This window comes from Lissotriton helveticus, chromosome 7 (assembly GCF_964261635.1).
Source record: "Lissotriton helveticus chromosome 7, aLisHel1.1, whole genome shotgun sequence".
Lineage (NCBI taxonomy): Eukaryota > Metazoa > Chordata > Amphibia > Caudata > Salamandridae > Lissotriton > Lissotriton helveticus.
The window spans coordinates 1594719711-1594736995 of record NC_136068.1 but is presented as its reverse complement, the minus strand read 5'-3'; positions in this window follow the sequence as shown (position 1 = coordinate 1594736995).

The window sequence follows — 17285 nt, the reverse complement described above, 5'->3', positions numbered from 1 at the left end:
TACAGCAGCTTGACCCATGCAAGAAAGCGAGGGCCAAATCCCATATGTGTCAGCGTCTCGAACAAGTATTCCCACTCCACCAGGTCAAATGCCATTTTGGCGTCAAGCGTTAGAATCACTGCCGGCGATTTAATGGTGTCCGTTCTAGCCAGTACCCCATGTAGTCGCCGCAGGTTCAACGCCGTGTTTCTGTGCGGCATAAATCCGGACTGATCCGGATGTATGATCGATGACAGATGGGGCAGAACCCTTTGTGCTAGGAGTTTAGCCAGAATTTTCACTTCCGCGTTTAGAAGGGAAATGGGTCGATAGGAGGAACATTCCTCCGGCGGCTTACCCGGCTTGGGGATTGTTACAATAGTCGCCACTCGCTGGTCCAGCGGAAGGGAGCCCTTCTCGAGACTGTCTCTGAACATCCCCAACAAATGTGCACTGAGGGTCTCCGGCATCGCCTGGTACCATTCTATGGGTATTCCATTCGGCCCCATGGCCTTGCCTGGGTTCATTGCCCGAATGGCCAGTTGGATTTCCTCCACAGTGATATCTGCCTCTAAGTCACTTGATGCCTCTGGTGACAGTGTTTGGACCTCAATCGGAGCTAAGAGAGCTCTTGCGGTTTCAGATGTGACTATCCCTTCCGGGGCGTACACTTGTTGGAAATGGGCCGCCAGTATCTCTGTGATGCGCCTAGGATCTGAATGTGGCACCCCATGCATGTCTTTGAGCCGCTGTATCCCCCTGGAATTGGTCTCACGCTTATCCAGCCATGCTAGCATTTTCCCTGCTTTGTCCCCCACATCATAAATTCTATTTTGAGTATCTGTTATGTATCCTTTAACAACCACGCGTAGGTGATCGTTATACAACTGCTGTTGGAGAGTGAGTGCGTGTAGGGTGGAGGGGGAGGGGTGTAGCTCATGAGCCGTGGTCCGTTCCCTCAATGCCACCTCTAAAGCGGCCAATGCCTGGGATTGCTGCCTCCTGTACCCGGTTATAGTGTTAATTGCTTGCCCTCTCAGGACCGTCTTATAGGCTTCCCAGAGTGTCGCTGAGGAGCGTACTGAGTGTACATTTTCAAGAAAGTAATGTTTCGTGGCACGTTTAAGGGCCTTTCGGACCTGCGGAACTTTAAAGTAGGATGCATGAATGGGGTAGATGCGTTTGCGTGTTCTCGTTTGCATGGTGAGGTTCAGTGTGAGGGGTGAATGGTCTGAAACACCCCGAGGGTGTATCACAAGGTTGTCTACGTGGTGAAGGCCACCACCCATCGACAAAAAGTAGTCGATGCGGGATAGGCTTCCATGCACTGCGGAGAGAAAGGTGTATTGTTTTGCGCCCGGGTGCAAGTATCTCCAGACGTCAGTCATTCCCATGGCTGTTGCAAACCGCCGCAGGTACGTGTCCCCCCCTGTCAGGGCCGGTGTGGGGTGCTTATCTAGTTGCGTGTCCATGACTGCGTTGAAGTCTCCCCCCAGGATAATCTCACCTTCCGGGAGAGTCAGAAGGAAGTCCCCTAGTCTCGGGAGGTGTACCGAATGCAATGCCGGCGGAATATATACTGACACAAGATTGAAAAGTGACCCCTCCCATTGCCCATGTACGGCCGCGAAGCAGACTTGGTCATCTGTTTGAGACGATAGAGGCATGAATCGTGAGTTCTTTTTTATTAGAATGCCGGACCCTCTGGAACCGGACGTGAAGTCAGAATGAGCCCACATTTTGTAACCCCGTCTATCCAGAGCTTTGCTAGCCTTCCCTACCAGGTGAGTTTCCTGCAGCAGGGCCACGGTAGGTCGTAGTCGCTTAACAGCAGCCAATACTAACCCCCGTTTCACCTTGTCCCCCAAACCCCGTACATTCCATGACATCAAGGACAGAGCTGGGCATTGTGTATCGGTGGAATCCGTTCCCCCTAATGGTGCTATGTTGTTAGCCATTGGGGATTATGAGGTATGAGATGGAGCACCCAGGAGGTACCAGTGGGCCGGTAGTTGCGCCACCGCACAGTGAAGAGCCTAAAGATGTTACGGAGGCCCCTGTCTGCGTGTAGTGAGTCCCATAACAGTGGAAACATCGTTCATGCCTATATGAGTACAGGCCCAGCAGGAATAGTACAAAGCAATTCCTCCCCCCCAGTCTCGTGCCTAACTGGGTCAGGCGGTTCGGTACGTCCCTTGAGTGGTATGGTGTAGTATTCAGCCGTACATATGTGTTCCTAACAAACAATTTCGTAACCATAAACAAACAACCCGTCTCCCTTCCCCCCCTCCCTGCATCCCTGCCTAACGGACTTTCAACTGCCCGCCTCCCCAACTGAGCAGAGTGCTTAACCCATCCCACAACCAGAGTACTTGCGTGTAGGGGGGAGAGTGTCTCCCCGAGCAGGCGGCATCCCTGCGTGCCTCAGGGGAGGTCATGCCAGTGTCTTCGTGCAGCAATTGAAACGTGAAGTCGATGGTCAGCAGTTGTGGTCAGCTTAGCTCCCGGGGGGAGGGTCACCCCTCTCCGTGTGCCCCTCCTGTTCCGCGGGAGGGAGAGTCCTCCGCCCCCCCACCTCGACCAGATGTTTGCGAACCATGTCTGCTGTCGTCTCTGCGTTCGTGATCCGGTCTGTGGTTCTTGCGTTGCCGGCCCACCGTGTGCCAACCTTCCAGCCAGTCCCGGGCAGCCTCGGGGGAGTCAAAAAACCACACCTTTTTGTCCGCAACAACTCTTAAACGTGCTGGGAAGATCATCGAGTATGGTAATTCTTTCTCCCTCAACGTTCTTTTAACTTCCAGGAACGTTTTTCTTTTCCTAGATACCTCAGCCGTGTAGTCAGGGAAGAATGCAAGTCTCGAGTTTTGGATTTGAATGGCAGGTGCCACCCTTGCGGCCTGTAGAATGGCATCTCGGTCCCTGAAGTTAAATAGTCGTGCTAGTATCGGCCGCGGTGGGCCTCCTGTCTTCGGTTTTCCCCCCGGAATGCGGTGGGCCCTTTCCACCGAGAAGAAGTTTGAGAGTCCCTTAGGTTGAAGTCGGGTTTTTATCAAGCCCTCCACGTAGAGGTCCATCGCCCCCGTATCTTCGGATTCCGGCACGCCTAAAATTCGGACGTTGTTGCGTCTGGAGCGACCTTCCTGGTCATCCAGTTTGTCCCTTAGCATTCTGTTGTCGGCTTGAAGTCGCTCCATCGCCGTTTGCAGTTCAGATACGTCCTCTACCAAAGATTTGGTGACGACCTCTACTTGCTTGACCCTCTCGTTCATTTTTTGGAGATCCGCCCGTATCAGGGTGACTTCAGTGGCTGTTGCCCCGACCGTCGTCTGCACCTGGGCCAATGCCGCCAGGACATCTTCAAGCGTGGCCTTCTTAGCCCCATCCGCGTCCGCCGCTTTCCCTGCGTTCTTGCGTTGTTCTTGGGGCGGCGTTTGGTTCCCATACGCGAATTTATCCAGTTTGGCTTGGGTGGAGGTATTTTTGGGGCCCCTGTTCGACATGGTGATGTGTGGCGTTGGCGGCGCCGAGATCCACGATATGTCAGCGTTCGCGCCGTCCACAGCCGCACCAGCAAAACACTCCTGTCGTGGGCGCAGCGTTAAGTTCACAGTGAGGGGGTGAAGAGTCCCCCCCTCAGGCGTACAGCAGTTAGGGGGCACCTCGGTTAAGTTTTGCAGAATGTCGGCAAGGGCTATGCCAATCTATGCAGTGCTACCCTCTGTGGCACTAGGAGCAAGGCGGTCGCTCGATCCCCAAATCCCTGCTGAGGCTTCCAAGAAGTCTGGCGGCGTGCCGTGGGTATAACTGGTGCCCGAGCAAAGCACCCCACTCTGCGCGCTAGCCGCCGGGAGTACCACTACTCCTTCCGGCGCCTCCCCCGCGGATCGCGCGCAGAGGGCCGAACACAGTAATTAATGGGACCTTCAGGGATCCGCCGGCCCCCCACGTAGTATTCCGGTGAACTGAGGCAAGTATAGTCCTGAGGGGAGAGCCTCTGTCAGGTGCCGGGGCGCCGCTTGTGTAAGGCGCGAATGAATGGCGGCGTCACTGCCGTTGCCAGAAGTCCAGGATGCGCCCCCGATCAGAGCAAGTGGAGTTGCATGGCTGTTCCAGGCGTCGCGGGGGGCTGCACTTACTTCGGGACTGTTGGAGGCATGATTGCGGGCCTCTCGGACTACGCGTCCGGTAACCGACACTTCCTGTTGCTCCCCCGCCGCTTCAGGGTAACTTCCGGCCGGTCACCCTTTCTCCGCAACCCCGCTGCTTCCAGGCTGGCAGTAGGCCCTCTGCACCTCCGGTCTCCGCTCCGTGTGCTGAAGCTCGTCCAGGCTGCCACCGATTCCAATTTTGCAGCGTTGGGTGCCGCACGGACTCCGGGTCCGATCCTCTCCCGTCAGCACTATAAAACACAGGATTAATGTGACGGATAGTCGTGGGAAGCCGCCGTTACTCGGGAGCCTCTCTACGCTGCGGCCGCCATCGTCGGCTGCTAGCCACGCCCCCCCAGCAAATGTTTTTTAATAATGTGTTTCCTTATGCTTGTGAATATTACGTTAGCTTGTGTGGGTTGGATTTTCTATGTCACACAATTGCCGCTTACATCTACCTTCCAACCTACTCTTTCTTTTTCTACTACATCTCCACATGAGTTTCATACGTTACCTGAACATGAACAGACACGAAGATCAGAATTTGTGAATAATTCGTTTATACAGATGTTGCATCAGCATCAGCTAGTCTTAAAAACAAGGATTTGTGGGTGTGTGGTCTTATGCCACATACTACAGACAAGGGAATGCCATATTTGGTTTTGCCTTTTTCACCTAATGGGTCAGTTTGGGCACTCCAATCGATGTTTATCTATGCGAACGAAGCCTCTTCAGTGCGTTCTGTTAACGATAACGTGAGCAAGAATGCTTTGATACGGGGAATAGTCGATATGATTAGAGATATTGACGCGTATAAGGCTATCCCTAAAGATGAGGTACGAGCATATGTCGGTTGGAATAAGACGACATATAGTGTTAGCTTGATGGAGAAAGAAAGGCAGCAAAGGTCTCCTCCTATTTAGATTGTACCCCACCGAGGTCATCTTTGTTTGCAAGGTAATGGTCAGAATCCGAGAGCTCAGCTTGGTAAGAGTGTGTGTGTTCACACATACGTTTATACGTCCCAGAAATCTCCTCCGTTCGTGCCAGCTAAAGGCACGTATTTTGTCTGTTATGATAGAGCATACACATGGTTGCCATCTGATTTTTCCGGAACATGTTACGTGGCATTTTTGCTTCCCCCTACATACACTGCTGTTTCCGATTACCATAAGACAAGATATGGTAGAGGTGTAATCGATGCGAAAGATACTGTCGCACAAGAAGCTGGAGACTTCTTTAAGGGTTTCCTACCCTTTTGGGGTCCTATGGCTAACAGTAGGAATATTCGTCAGCTTACGAGAGTGGTTGAGGCCACTATAAATGAGACTGCAGGTGCCCTTAGCAATATTACAGCTGAGCTTCAAGCGGATCGCCTTATGACATTACAGAACCATTTTGTTTTAGATATTATACTTGCAGATAGAGGTGGGGTATGCAAATTGATTAGATCTAGTTGCTGCGTTTTCATACCAGATAATGCCCCAACAGTGTACCAAGCCATCTCTAGACTATATAAGATCTCTGAGTCTATTCATGTGGACGAAGGAGACTGGTCGTTGATGGGATGGTCATGGGAATTGTTGTCCAAATGGGGATGGAAGATTCTGATGTTCCTTGGTATGGCGTTAGCTATCCTTTTCTCGTGTTGTTTATGCATCCAGTGTGGTCCCGCCATTTGTAGTCTTTGTGCTACGATCTGTGTGAGAAGACCAGTTCCGAGAGAAGTGAAGGATAATAAGATGAAGTTACAGCAACACCTTGATGACCAAATGAGAATAGATATAGACATAGATTCAGATTGACATGAGTTTAGACTATTGCCTACGTAATGGCAAAAGGAGGGTCTGAGGTTCTGTGATTTTGCGTGCTTTCAAAGTGCACGACTTTCTTTTCTAAACATGGGTTTTTGCCATGCGTCGTGACTGCCATCTGGTGTTGCCTTTTACGTAGGCCTCAGAAGTTAGTCTGCGAGCAAAGCAGTCTGACCTTTTGTGGGTCATGTGTACATTAACTAAGGTTTCCTTCGTGCGCTGGAGTTAATTTCAGAAGCTGGCCTTTCACCTGGAATTGACCCTGCCAAGCCAATTTCCCTGCAAGATCGTTATCCACTTTCCCAATCACCATTCAAGACATTTGTTAACTTTTAAGTTTCTTTACGTTTCTGTTATCTTGCACATTATCTGAAACTACTTTTATTTATTGTTTCTTCATTTCATAGGTTACGCTTTCAATTAAGGGTTTGTCCGGGCCTTCCAGATTATTATTTAGATATGCCTAAATATTAACTTGTGGGTTGGGACACTGTAAAATGAGCTTTACTATATGATGCTGTGTGATGTCATGTATTTTCTATTGGTTGAATTTTGGTGCAGGGGCGTTCATTTTAAATGTACCTTTTTGTGTATGAATAGGGATGTCTCGCCTCAGTAAAATTGAGCAGTTTCTTGAGTTGTACACCGTGTTGTATTACTGGGATTTCTGCTACTAGCTGCAGCTAATAAATTTGATCTCTGACACCACCTAGAAGTAGTCCGTGTCTCTGTATACCAAGGCAAGGGAACCCAGAGGACTTTGGGCGTGTCCCTGGCACCGCTGGGTACTTGAAATCCCAGTTCTTCATGGATTAGTGGATTTTCACTGATAGCTAAACCCTTACAGAGATTGACAAAAGCAGATGTAAAAGACCCAATAACACTGAATAAGGCAGAACTAGAAGCTTTTGAGTAGCTAAAAACAAGTCTATGTGAAGCACCAGCATTGGGAATGCCAGATTATGAAAAAGAGTTTGAATTATACTGCAGTGAGAGGGAAGGATGTGCATTGTCAGTTTTAATACAGAGACATGGAAAACTGAGAAAGACAATTACATACTTTTCAGCTGTTTTAGATCCCATTGCAAGAGCGTTGCCGGGATGCTTAAAAGCAGTAGCTGCTACAAGTATGAGTATTGAACAAAGTGAGGGTATTGTGATGGGATTTCCTTTGAGAGTGTATGTACCTCATTCGGTGGAGATTCTCCTCACTAGAACCAAGACACAGTACCTTAGCAATAACAGAATGACAAAATATGATAAGACAATTCTAGGTGCAGACAATGTTACAATTTCAAGGTGTGTAAATGTGAATCCATCTCCATTATTACCTGATGTTATGAATGTGGAAGAGAGGAAGTGGATCACAAATGTCTAGATGTCCTAGAATATTGTACTAAACCAAGGCCTGATATCAAAGATGTACCTTTAACTGAATCTGATTATATAATGTTTGTTGATGGATCATGTCTGAGGACAGATGAGGGTGTACTGAGCGCTGCGTATGCTGTTTGTACAGTAACAGATGTCTTGGAAGCATCTTGTCTGAAAGGAACCCGTTCAGCTCAAATTGCAGAATTGGTTGCTTTGATTCGAGCATGTGAGTTGGGAAAAGAAATAAGGATCACCACAGTGACTGACAGTCAGTATGGATTTGTGGTTGTCCTTGATTATGGTCAACTGTGGTTCCAAAGAGGATATATGACTTCGGCAGAATCCCCCATTAGAAATGCTGAATTTGTGAAAATGTTAATTGATGCCATTCGATTGCCAGATAAGATAGCTGTGGTAAAGTGCGCAGCTCATAAAAAAGGAGATGATTATATTACTCGTGGTAATAAATATGTGGATTCGATTGCAAAATACTGTGCCAAAAATCTTGCATCTATTAATCGGGATAGGCAAACTGAATATGTTTCAAGTCCTTTAATGCTAACCACAGTAGTGAAGACATGGCAGGAGGTAAAACAAATGCAGGAAGAAGCTTGTGAAGAAGAAAAAGATAACTGGTTAAAGGCAGGATGTAGACAAAGAGAAGAGGATGAAATCTGGATTTAAGAAGATGAAAGACCAGTAATGCCTGATAACATGATCTCAAATATGGCCTGAATGTATCATGGTCAAGCCCATATTGGAAGAGACGCCATGATACGAATGTTTAGACAGACATGGTACAATCCTAAGTTTAGGATGATTGCCGAGAGCCTTTGTCAGAGATGCCTTGTGTGTCAACAACTGAACCCAAGAAGAAAACTGTTGTGAGTTTGGGAACCATAGTACAGGAGGGAGGTCCATTTACAAGAATGCAGTTAGATTTTATTGAGCTTCCTCCATGTAACAGACTTAGGTATGTACTTGTGATCATTTGTTTATTCTCATGATGGGTTGAAGCATTCCCCACTAGGAGGAATGATGGAGTGACTGTTGCCAAACTCCTGTTACATGAGATAATACCACGCTATGGTTTCCCATTAACTATTGAAACAGATTGTGGATCTCATTTTCACAATGAATTAATGCAAATGATTTGTGAAGCAGTGGACATTCATCAAAAGTTGCACTGTGCCTACAGACCAGAAGCTTCAGGGGTGGTTGAACAAGTAAATGGAACAATAAAAAACAGAATTGCAAAAATGTGTTTGGCCACAGGACTAAAATGGCCCGATGCACTGCCACTTGTTCTAATGACCCTGAGGAGTACTCCTGACAAAAGTACAGGATTAAGCCCCCATGAGATTTTAATGGGAAGAGTAACGAGACAAGAATTTGTACCAGTTGATAAACTGTTGAGCATAAATGATGATATCATACTGGATTACTGCAAGAATCTGTCTGACGTAGTAACTTCTGTGTTCCATCAGGTGGGAACTGAGTCACAAACGAAAGAGAAACATCCAGCTCATGATCTAGTCCCTGGAGATTGGGTTCGGATAAAAGTTCACAGGAGAAGAAATTGTCTAGTGCCTCGCTGGCAAAAACCTCGACAAGTTATTCTGGTTAGTACCACTGCAGTTAAGTGTGCTGGAATCAAAAGCTGGGTGCACGCCAGTCATACTATTCATGTGCCAGAGCCTGTAAATATGCAGGAGGAGAGTGAAAGCACCACTGATTCAGATACTGAGAGTGAACCAGAAAAAGATCCAGATACTGATGCTTGACCTGTTCGTCGACATCTGGAGATATCAGATACTAGCTCTGCATTGAAAAGAGAAAATGAAATTGCTGAAGTACCAAATATTGAAGATCGACCTGTAAGTCGAGATTTGTAGAAACTAATACCAGTAAGGACACTGAGTTAAGTGAAAATAAAACTGGTAATTCTGAAAATACTGAAGGACAGTCTGAAAGCTCTGAAAGCAGGAATCGAAATCTCGAAACTGGTGAATAGGAAATAACTCACGATCAGGAGCGGTCGGCAGTAGGTGTTTCTGTAGGGCGGTGACGTGGGGAGGGGGAGGGGCAGGGTGGGGGGTAGTGATGTATGGATTACGGAGTTGTACAGGTAAGTAAACATTTAAATAAATAAAACCAATTTCGTTGCGCGCACTGCAACACATTTGGTGATGCAGTGCGTGCAACAAAATGTGTTTTATTTATTTAAATGTTTACTTACCTGTAAAACTCCGTAATCCATACACTGTTGTTGATAAAAGTCGGAACATTGAGAAATATATTACAAATATTACATATTTGCATAAAGAAATAGAACCACTGGAAGTTGAAGGTGTTCTTGAGAAACTTGGTAGAAGTTTATCAGCAGTTAAAAATTGGTTTTATGAAATAAGTAGATCTATTGTAGGGAAAATACTAATACCAGTAACTATAATAATAATAGTGATCTTAGTTCTGAGACTAAGTTGTCAATGTAGGCATAGAAGAAATATCAAAATGTCTTTGAAGAAAAAGATTGAAGAAAACCAAGATAGGGAAAGAGAAAAAAGTGATATTGAGATGGAACAATTTAAAGAGAAGTTTTATCACGCACAAATACATGTGGGATACTAATTTGCATGAAATTGCCAAGCATAATTTACTAATGTATCGTATAATGTGTCATAAAAGATACACATTTGTGGTAATCTATTGAAAATTGCACGAATGTGCTTTTTGTCTGTTTATTTGTGGCATAAATCATGAAAATTGGTAAGTAAAAACACGCATATGTGTTGCTTAAAGCTAGGTAAATACTAACTGGGATATTATTAGAAGGGGGAGGTAAACAGAAAGGCTTTATTTAGAATATTTACGTTTATTTGTGTTTGTTTCTGTAATAGTTACTAAATTGAGGCCTGTGTGAGCAAACAAAATGGAAGCTGACTGTAATTCCGAGGTGGCGGTCGAAGTACGCATGTGCCAACTGGAGATGCGAGCTGCCTGTGCCTGAGCAGTAAGGGTCAAGGACAGCGTGGCCTACCTCATGGAGCACATGCCAAGTTTGTTGAAGTCAGCAAATTAACTCGTGGGACTGGGACACCGAATAACAATTTAAAGGACACTTTGAAGGAAGTAAAAGCGTGAACAAAAGCACCACTATATTTTTCTAGTCATAAGGATGACTTTGCATAAATGGAACAGTAAAGCGATGAGGTGATGCTCATCCAACTCTAAATTGACCAATCATGCACATTTTAGGACATAAGAGTTACGAATTTAGACAGATAAGTTAGTGAAAAGGGGTATAAAAGAGGACCTTTGGGACTTTGAAAATAGCTTGCTTTTTGGCCTGATCTTTGCACCCCGAGATGCTGTCGGTCTGCACAATTTTTCTTATGGCGCAGGGACTTTGACATTTTTCTGAACTTTAACTTTTGAATGGGTGCGAAGTCTTATGAGAAAGGAACATCGAGAGAGATAGAGAGGTGTTTCTTTGGGAACTATTTTGTTTTTGTGCTGATGTCTGCGTTTCTACATTTGGGTAATATGCATTTTTCTTTTTTCCTAAACTGTCATGCTTATAAATAAATGTTTTGAATTTAACCTTTCTTTCCGGATTATTAATGCATAACTGAATTGTTTCCTTTAAGTAAAAAAGGTAGAGATCATGCTAGGAGATTTAGGGCCAGATGTAGGTAAATCCTATTTACCGACTCCTAAATACCGACTCATACCGAATCGGTATTTAAGAGTCGGTAAATAGGAAGGAGGCAGATGTAGGTAAAAAATTACCGATTCTGTAAGAGTCGGTATTTACCGAATCTGTAAATACCGATTCGGTATTTCACATTGATTCCTATGGGCCTTGAAGCCCATAGGAATCAATGGGAAATACCGATTCGGTATTTACAGATTCGGTAAATACCGAATCCTGAAGGGTGCAGGGGGTGTCACTTTGACAACCTCTAGCACCCCAAGTACAGGCATGTGTGCCATGTGGCACACAGACATGCCCTAAGGGCATGTCTGTGTGTCACATGGCACAGGTGTGCATGCACAGATGTGCATTCACACCTGAATTCGGTATTTTACCACCCAATAGGATGGGTGGTAAAATACCGACTCTTAAGAGCCTGTGGCACTCTTAGGAGTATCACCTACATATGGATTTACAGAATCGGTATATTTACCCATTCGGTAAAATACCGAAGTGGTAAATTTACCGAATCGGTAAATATACTGATTCTGTAAATTCAGACCCACCTACCTCTCAAAAGCCAAATACCGGTCGGTAACGGCCAAAATCGTCCGTTACCGACCGGTATTTGGCGACCTACATCTGGCCCTTAATCTCTAAATAAAAATATAAATAAATGGAGAATTAAGCAGGTCTTGTTGTCCTTTAGTTAACTTTTACTAGCTAATCCATCTAAAAATTGAATAGTGGGGTGTTTTAAATCTTCTGAAGCAATCAAACACTCACACCCAGTCAAAAGATCTGGGTTTGATCCATCACCGTTCTTTAGCCCACTATGCCACCCCAGTTCAGACATGGCTATATGCAAATCAGTCTGACCCTGTGCCTCATGGGAACAGTCCAGCCCGAACTGCCAAGCCATGCCTTCCCTGGACCGGAAACAAGCTTCCGAGGACCGGTTTCTGGCATTCCAGCCGTCTTCAGCCCGGCTTGCTTGAATCCAGTGGCAAAGTGAGCAGATCTTTTGACTGGGTGTGAGTGTTTGATTGGTTCGGATGCTCCGTCCATCACCACCCCCTTTTGTACCGCTTCATTTATAATAGAAACACATGACTGGATGCCAAAGTGCTTTGGGCTGAATGGCTTCCTGCAAATGATGGAGCAAGGTGGAAACAAACATTTTTGTATACCCCTTGTAAAATTAACTATCCGTAACAATAATATGTGCTAAACGTATGGTTTTGAAATTAACCAACATAGAATAGAATGCACACGCACAAATACACGTGGGATACTGATTTGCATGAAATTGCCAAGCATAATTTACTAATTTATCGTATATTGTGTCATAAAAGATACGCATTGGTCGTAATCTAATTGAAAATTGCATGAATGTACTTTTTGTCTGTTTATTTGTGGCATAAATCATGAAAATTGGTGAGTGAAAACACGCATGTGTGTTGCTTAAAGCTAGGTAAATACTAACTGGGATATTATTAGAAGGGGAAGGTAAACAGAAAGGCTTTATTTAGTAAATTTACGTTTATTTGTGTTTGTTTCTGTAATAGTTCCTAAATTGAAGCCTGTGTGAGCAAACAAAATGGAAGCTGACTGTAAGTCCGAGGTGGCGTCGAAGTTCGCATGTGCCAACTGGAGATGCGAGCTGCCAATGCAGTATGGGTCAAGGACAGCGTGGCCTGCCTCATGGAGCACATGCCAAGTTTGTTGAAGTCAGCAAGTTAACTCGTGGGAATGGGACACCGAATAACAATTTAAAGGACACTTCGAAGGAAGTAAAAGTGTGAACAATAGCACCACTATTTTTCTAGTCATAAGGATGACTTTGCATAAATGGAACAGTAAAGCGATGAGGTGATGCTCATCCAACTCTAAATTGACCAATCACGGACATTTTAGGACATAAGAGTTACGAATTTAGACAGATAAGTTAGTGAAAAAGGGCAAAAAGAGGACATTTGGGACTTTAAAAATAGCTTGCTTTTTGACCTGATCTTTGCACCCCGAGATGCTGTCGGTCTACACAATTTTTCTTATGGCGCAGGGACTTTGACATTTTTCTGAACTTTAACTTTTGAATGGGTGCGAAGTCTTATGAGAAAGGAACATCAAGAGAGATAGAGAGGTGTTTCTTTGGGAACTATTTTGTTTTTGTGCTGATGTCTGCGTTTCTACATTTGGGTAATATGCATTTTTCTTTTTTTCCTAAGCTGTCATGCTTATAAATAAATGTTTTGAATTTAACCTTTCTTTCCGGATTATTAATGCATAACTGAATTGTTTCCTTTAAGTAAAAAACGTAGAGATCATGCTAGGAGATTTAATCTCTAAATAAAAATTAAATAAATGGAGAATTAAGCAGGTCTTGTTGTCCTTTAGTTAACTTTTACTAGCTGATCCATCGAAAAAATGAATAGTGGGGTGTTTTAAATCTTTCCTTTAGAAAGACCATGGTATTAAAATAAAACTGCAGCTGTAAATAATGTATACATTTTAAGTTTAGGCACTCCGCTATAGCGCCGCGGCTCTCCTTTTAGGTCTTCACTGAATCCTCGGAGTAGAATAAATGTGTGAGTGAATGAAAGGTAAGAGTTATAAGCCCAGTTGTGAGGAAATAGTGAATAGCTCCGTGGGTTATGGTGATGGTTTATGAAGAATTTTTGGAGCTGCGCTGCACCAGTAATATTTGGTAGCAGAACATAGGTTACTAAAGGTTGACTAGGATATATGATGTGTAGAGTAAAATATATAGAATTTTGATGTACAAACTTTTGGACTAACATCTGTCGAGTTCGTATTATGTTATATGTAGTCTGGAAAAGGCTTCCGGAAAGTGTGGGAAGCTGGTAACTCTATCTGCAGGCAGAGGAAGTGTGGCAAGTGAAGTCACACATCACATAGTCTGTTTCAAAGTGGTGACATCGTCGTATGTTACAAGTTTAGGGACCTTTATGTGTAAAAGTGGTGAATGTATAGCGAGGGCAACCTGTGAAATCTTGGGTCTGAGTACAGGGATCATCGAGTATTCTGTCTTAAAACTCTACCTGGAGAGAGTAATAAAGTTTAACCTAAGCTTGAGAGAAGGGTAAAGTAGAGGGAAGTGCTACTCTATCGGCAAGTAAAATTTCTGTGGTAGGGAAGAGGTAAGCGCTGTCTACTGGAAATATAGAATTCTTGTGTGATTGAAGAACTATCCTTTTGGTTTTAGCGAAACAGACCAATGGAGTTGTTTTATGTAGTTACTAACTGATTTTGCTGTATAAGAGAGTAAATACAGTGTACCGATAAATTTTGTAAAGGAGGGGTCCGTCGAAGCTGCAGAAGCGGGAGCAGAGCTGACGTCAAAGGTATCGCGCTGGGATTGGTCCACGTGACCAAGACAGAGTAAGGGCTGATTGGTGCATCAGCGAAAGCTACAAAATAATTGGTTGAGCACTAATGAAACGTATCTTGTTCTAATTGGTGCGATAGTGTGAACCGCGCTGGGATAGGCTGGTGCTACGAAGCAGGACAGGAGATTAATAACAAAATGGAATTTTATTACGAAATGGAAAAAGAGAAATCTTCATGGTTTCAAAAATTGAAAAATGTATTAAAAAGGATAAAATAATTGAAACTAGAGAGGGAAAAATAATTCCTCCGCCGAAAACGCCTGCATCATACATGATGACAAAATATGGCTACCATAAATATATATGGTTAGAAAATTGGGCAAGGTATACCAGAAATGATGGTGCATAAGCTTTCCCAGAAGAAGGATCTTTCAGCCTTGCGATATTAAGAAACTTGAGAAACAGGATGATGAAGCTTGAACCAAGACCTAGACCAACTCAATTTGAAGCCCTAGCTGAGTGGGAAGATGAAATGCATGATTTAGAGCAAGAAAGGTTTGGAGACTACATAGGGCCAAGAAATAGAGGTCGTGGATTTTGGAGAGAAACGCAGGAGACTAGAATGCGAAGGTGGAGAAATGCTAACATGTGTGATGGAATGTATCCGGTTAGATTGGTAGAGGAGGAAAAAGGGTGAAAATGTACAAACAAATGAATAATATAGAAACAGGAAAAATGAGTTATGAATATTGTGGGTCCGAGGATGCAGTGTTGGAAGAGATCCTGAATAGCAGAGCACCGCCATATCAAGCAGATTCTATGGGTACAACTCCAAGTGCTCCACAGTTAGAGGATAGACTAGCGGAAACTCCAAAACGATTCTCAAACTTCAGAGATCTCCCCGAGAGAGTAGAAATGAGATATGATTCGGATGTTACATTAATCAGAACTAGATATACTGGGACACCTAAACAAGGGAATAGAATGGAGAGTATTGGAAATAGAGTAGAACAACAAGTTGATGCATAACAGAGTACCTCTGAATATATACGTTCAACAAATGAATTAACTGAAAAGATACAGGAACTTACTAAAAATATAGAAGCTGTAACTGTTCCAGTAACAATAGGTCCTGTAATTCAAGTATTTGAAAACCAGAAGATAAAAGAGCCATCTTTAACTATTCCTTTAAATCAGAGTTTACAAAAAGTAAAAGAAAAGGTTTACCCGGATTTGTCAGAAATTAAACATACCAACCAAATGACACCGCCAGATTTTACTTTTAATCAGAGTCTTCCGTATAAATTTCCAACAGGAGCGGAGTTTGGTTCTATAACTCCTGAGAAAAGTGTAGGGATAAATCGATTTAACACAAACTCCAGTAGGGCCAACAGAGCAGGAATTAAGTGATTGGATCAGAACCTTAAAACTGAAAGAAACGGAACCAAACTTGTTAGATGTAGCAAGGCTAAAAGTTGATATGGAAGAACTAATAATTGGAGCAATTGGTACAGATAGATTGAAAAATTATCAGGATGATGAAATCATATTCATGTGTAAGAGTATTACGTGGAAAACCAAAAGCATGCATGATCGGTTTGAAAGCTTAGCAGGTCAAATGGATGTGGATTTTACAAAATACAATATATTGCAGAAACCTTATAGCGTGGATTTTACTGACAAGGATATAGAAAACATGAATACAGCAGGGAAGATTACTCAAATAAAGGAATGAATTGTGTTATTGAGAAAATGGGGAGCTATTGATAAGTGGAAAATAATTTGGACAAAGAAAAGAGAGGAAAGCAGTGACAAATCCACATTAGTGTTTCCAGTAAGAGAAAAGGAAGAAGTGGTAAAAGAATTTCCTATGAGAGAAATACCTGGAGGAGGATATGTGCATGTACCTTGGAGTAGACAAGATATTCTATCATTTACAAATGATTTTCCCAGATTGAGAGATACGCCAGTAGAGTGGTATAGGCAAGTAGATCGATTTGTGAAAGTTTCAAAAGTTTTATGGGAAGACTTAGATGGGTTATTTTACATAGTAGTACCAGCCGATCTATGGTCAGAGTGTAAGATTACTCTGAACTGGCCAAAAGAAGAATATCCACGAGATAAAGTGACAGGTGCTTCTGGACTTGAAGTAATGTGAAAATATGAGAAAGTGATAGTATTTCTGAAAAATAAAATTCCACCAAAAGAAACAGATTGGGTAAAAATAGACAGGACAATACAAGAAGCCAAAGAGTCAGTTCATGCATTGTATGAAATACTGTTATTAGTGTTTAAACAGTATAGTGGATATGAGTAATTGAATGAAAAGGAAATGAGTCACTTTGTATATCGCTTTGTATTTGGATTGAGACCAGAAATAGGGGATATGATTAAGCATAATTTGATGGGATGGCAGTCATGTTCCGTGGCTGAAGTCCTGAGACATGCAAAATACTGTAGTGATGAAATTGAAGTAAAACAAAGGAAACTCAAGGAGAAAGCAATGTGGGCACAAGTAAAGGTTGCAGAGCATCAAGTAGCTCAATTAGAAAATAAAATTGCAGAAGGGAACCAAAAGAGAGTAAAAGGAAATTCTAGTAAGCCAAAATTAAATGAAAATATAGAAGAATTAAAGAAGAAATATCCATGTCATAATTGCGGTAGGATGTGACATTGGAGAAAAGAGTGTAAGTATCCACCGAAAGTTAATCTCGAAAATACATCATTGAATCCGCAGGTGCAGAATGAGATAATTCAACAACCATCACCACAGCAACAGGTAGTTAATCCACAGTGTCAGGTGCCACAACCTCCACTTCCTCACAATGTAAACCTACAGAGATACAGTACAGAGACAGGATTCTGCGCAGGAGACCAGGTAACAAGAAATAACAGAGTGCATGTGAGTCCGCAATATTGGCGA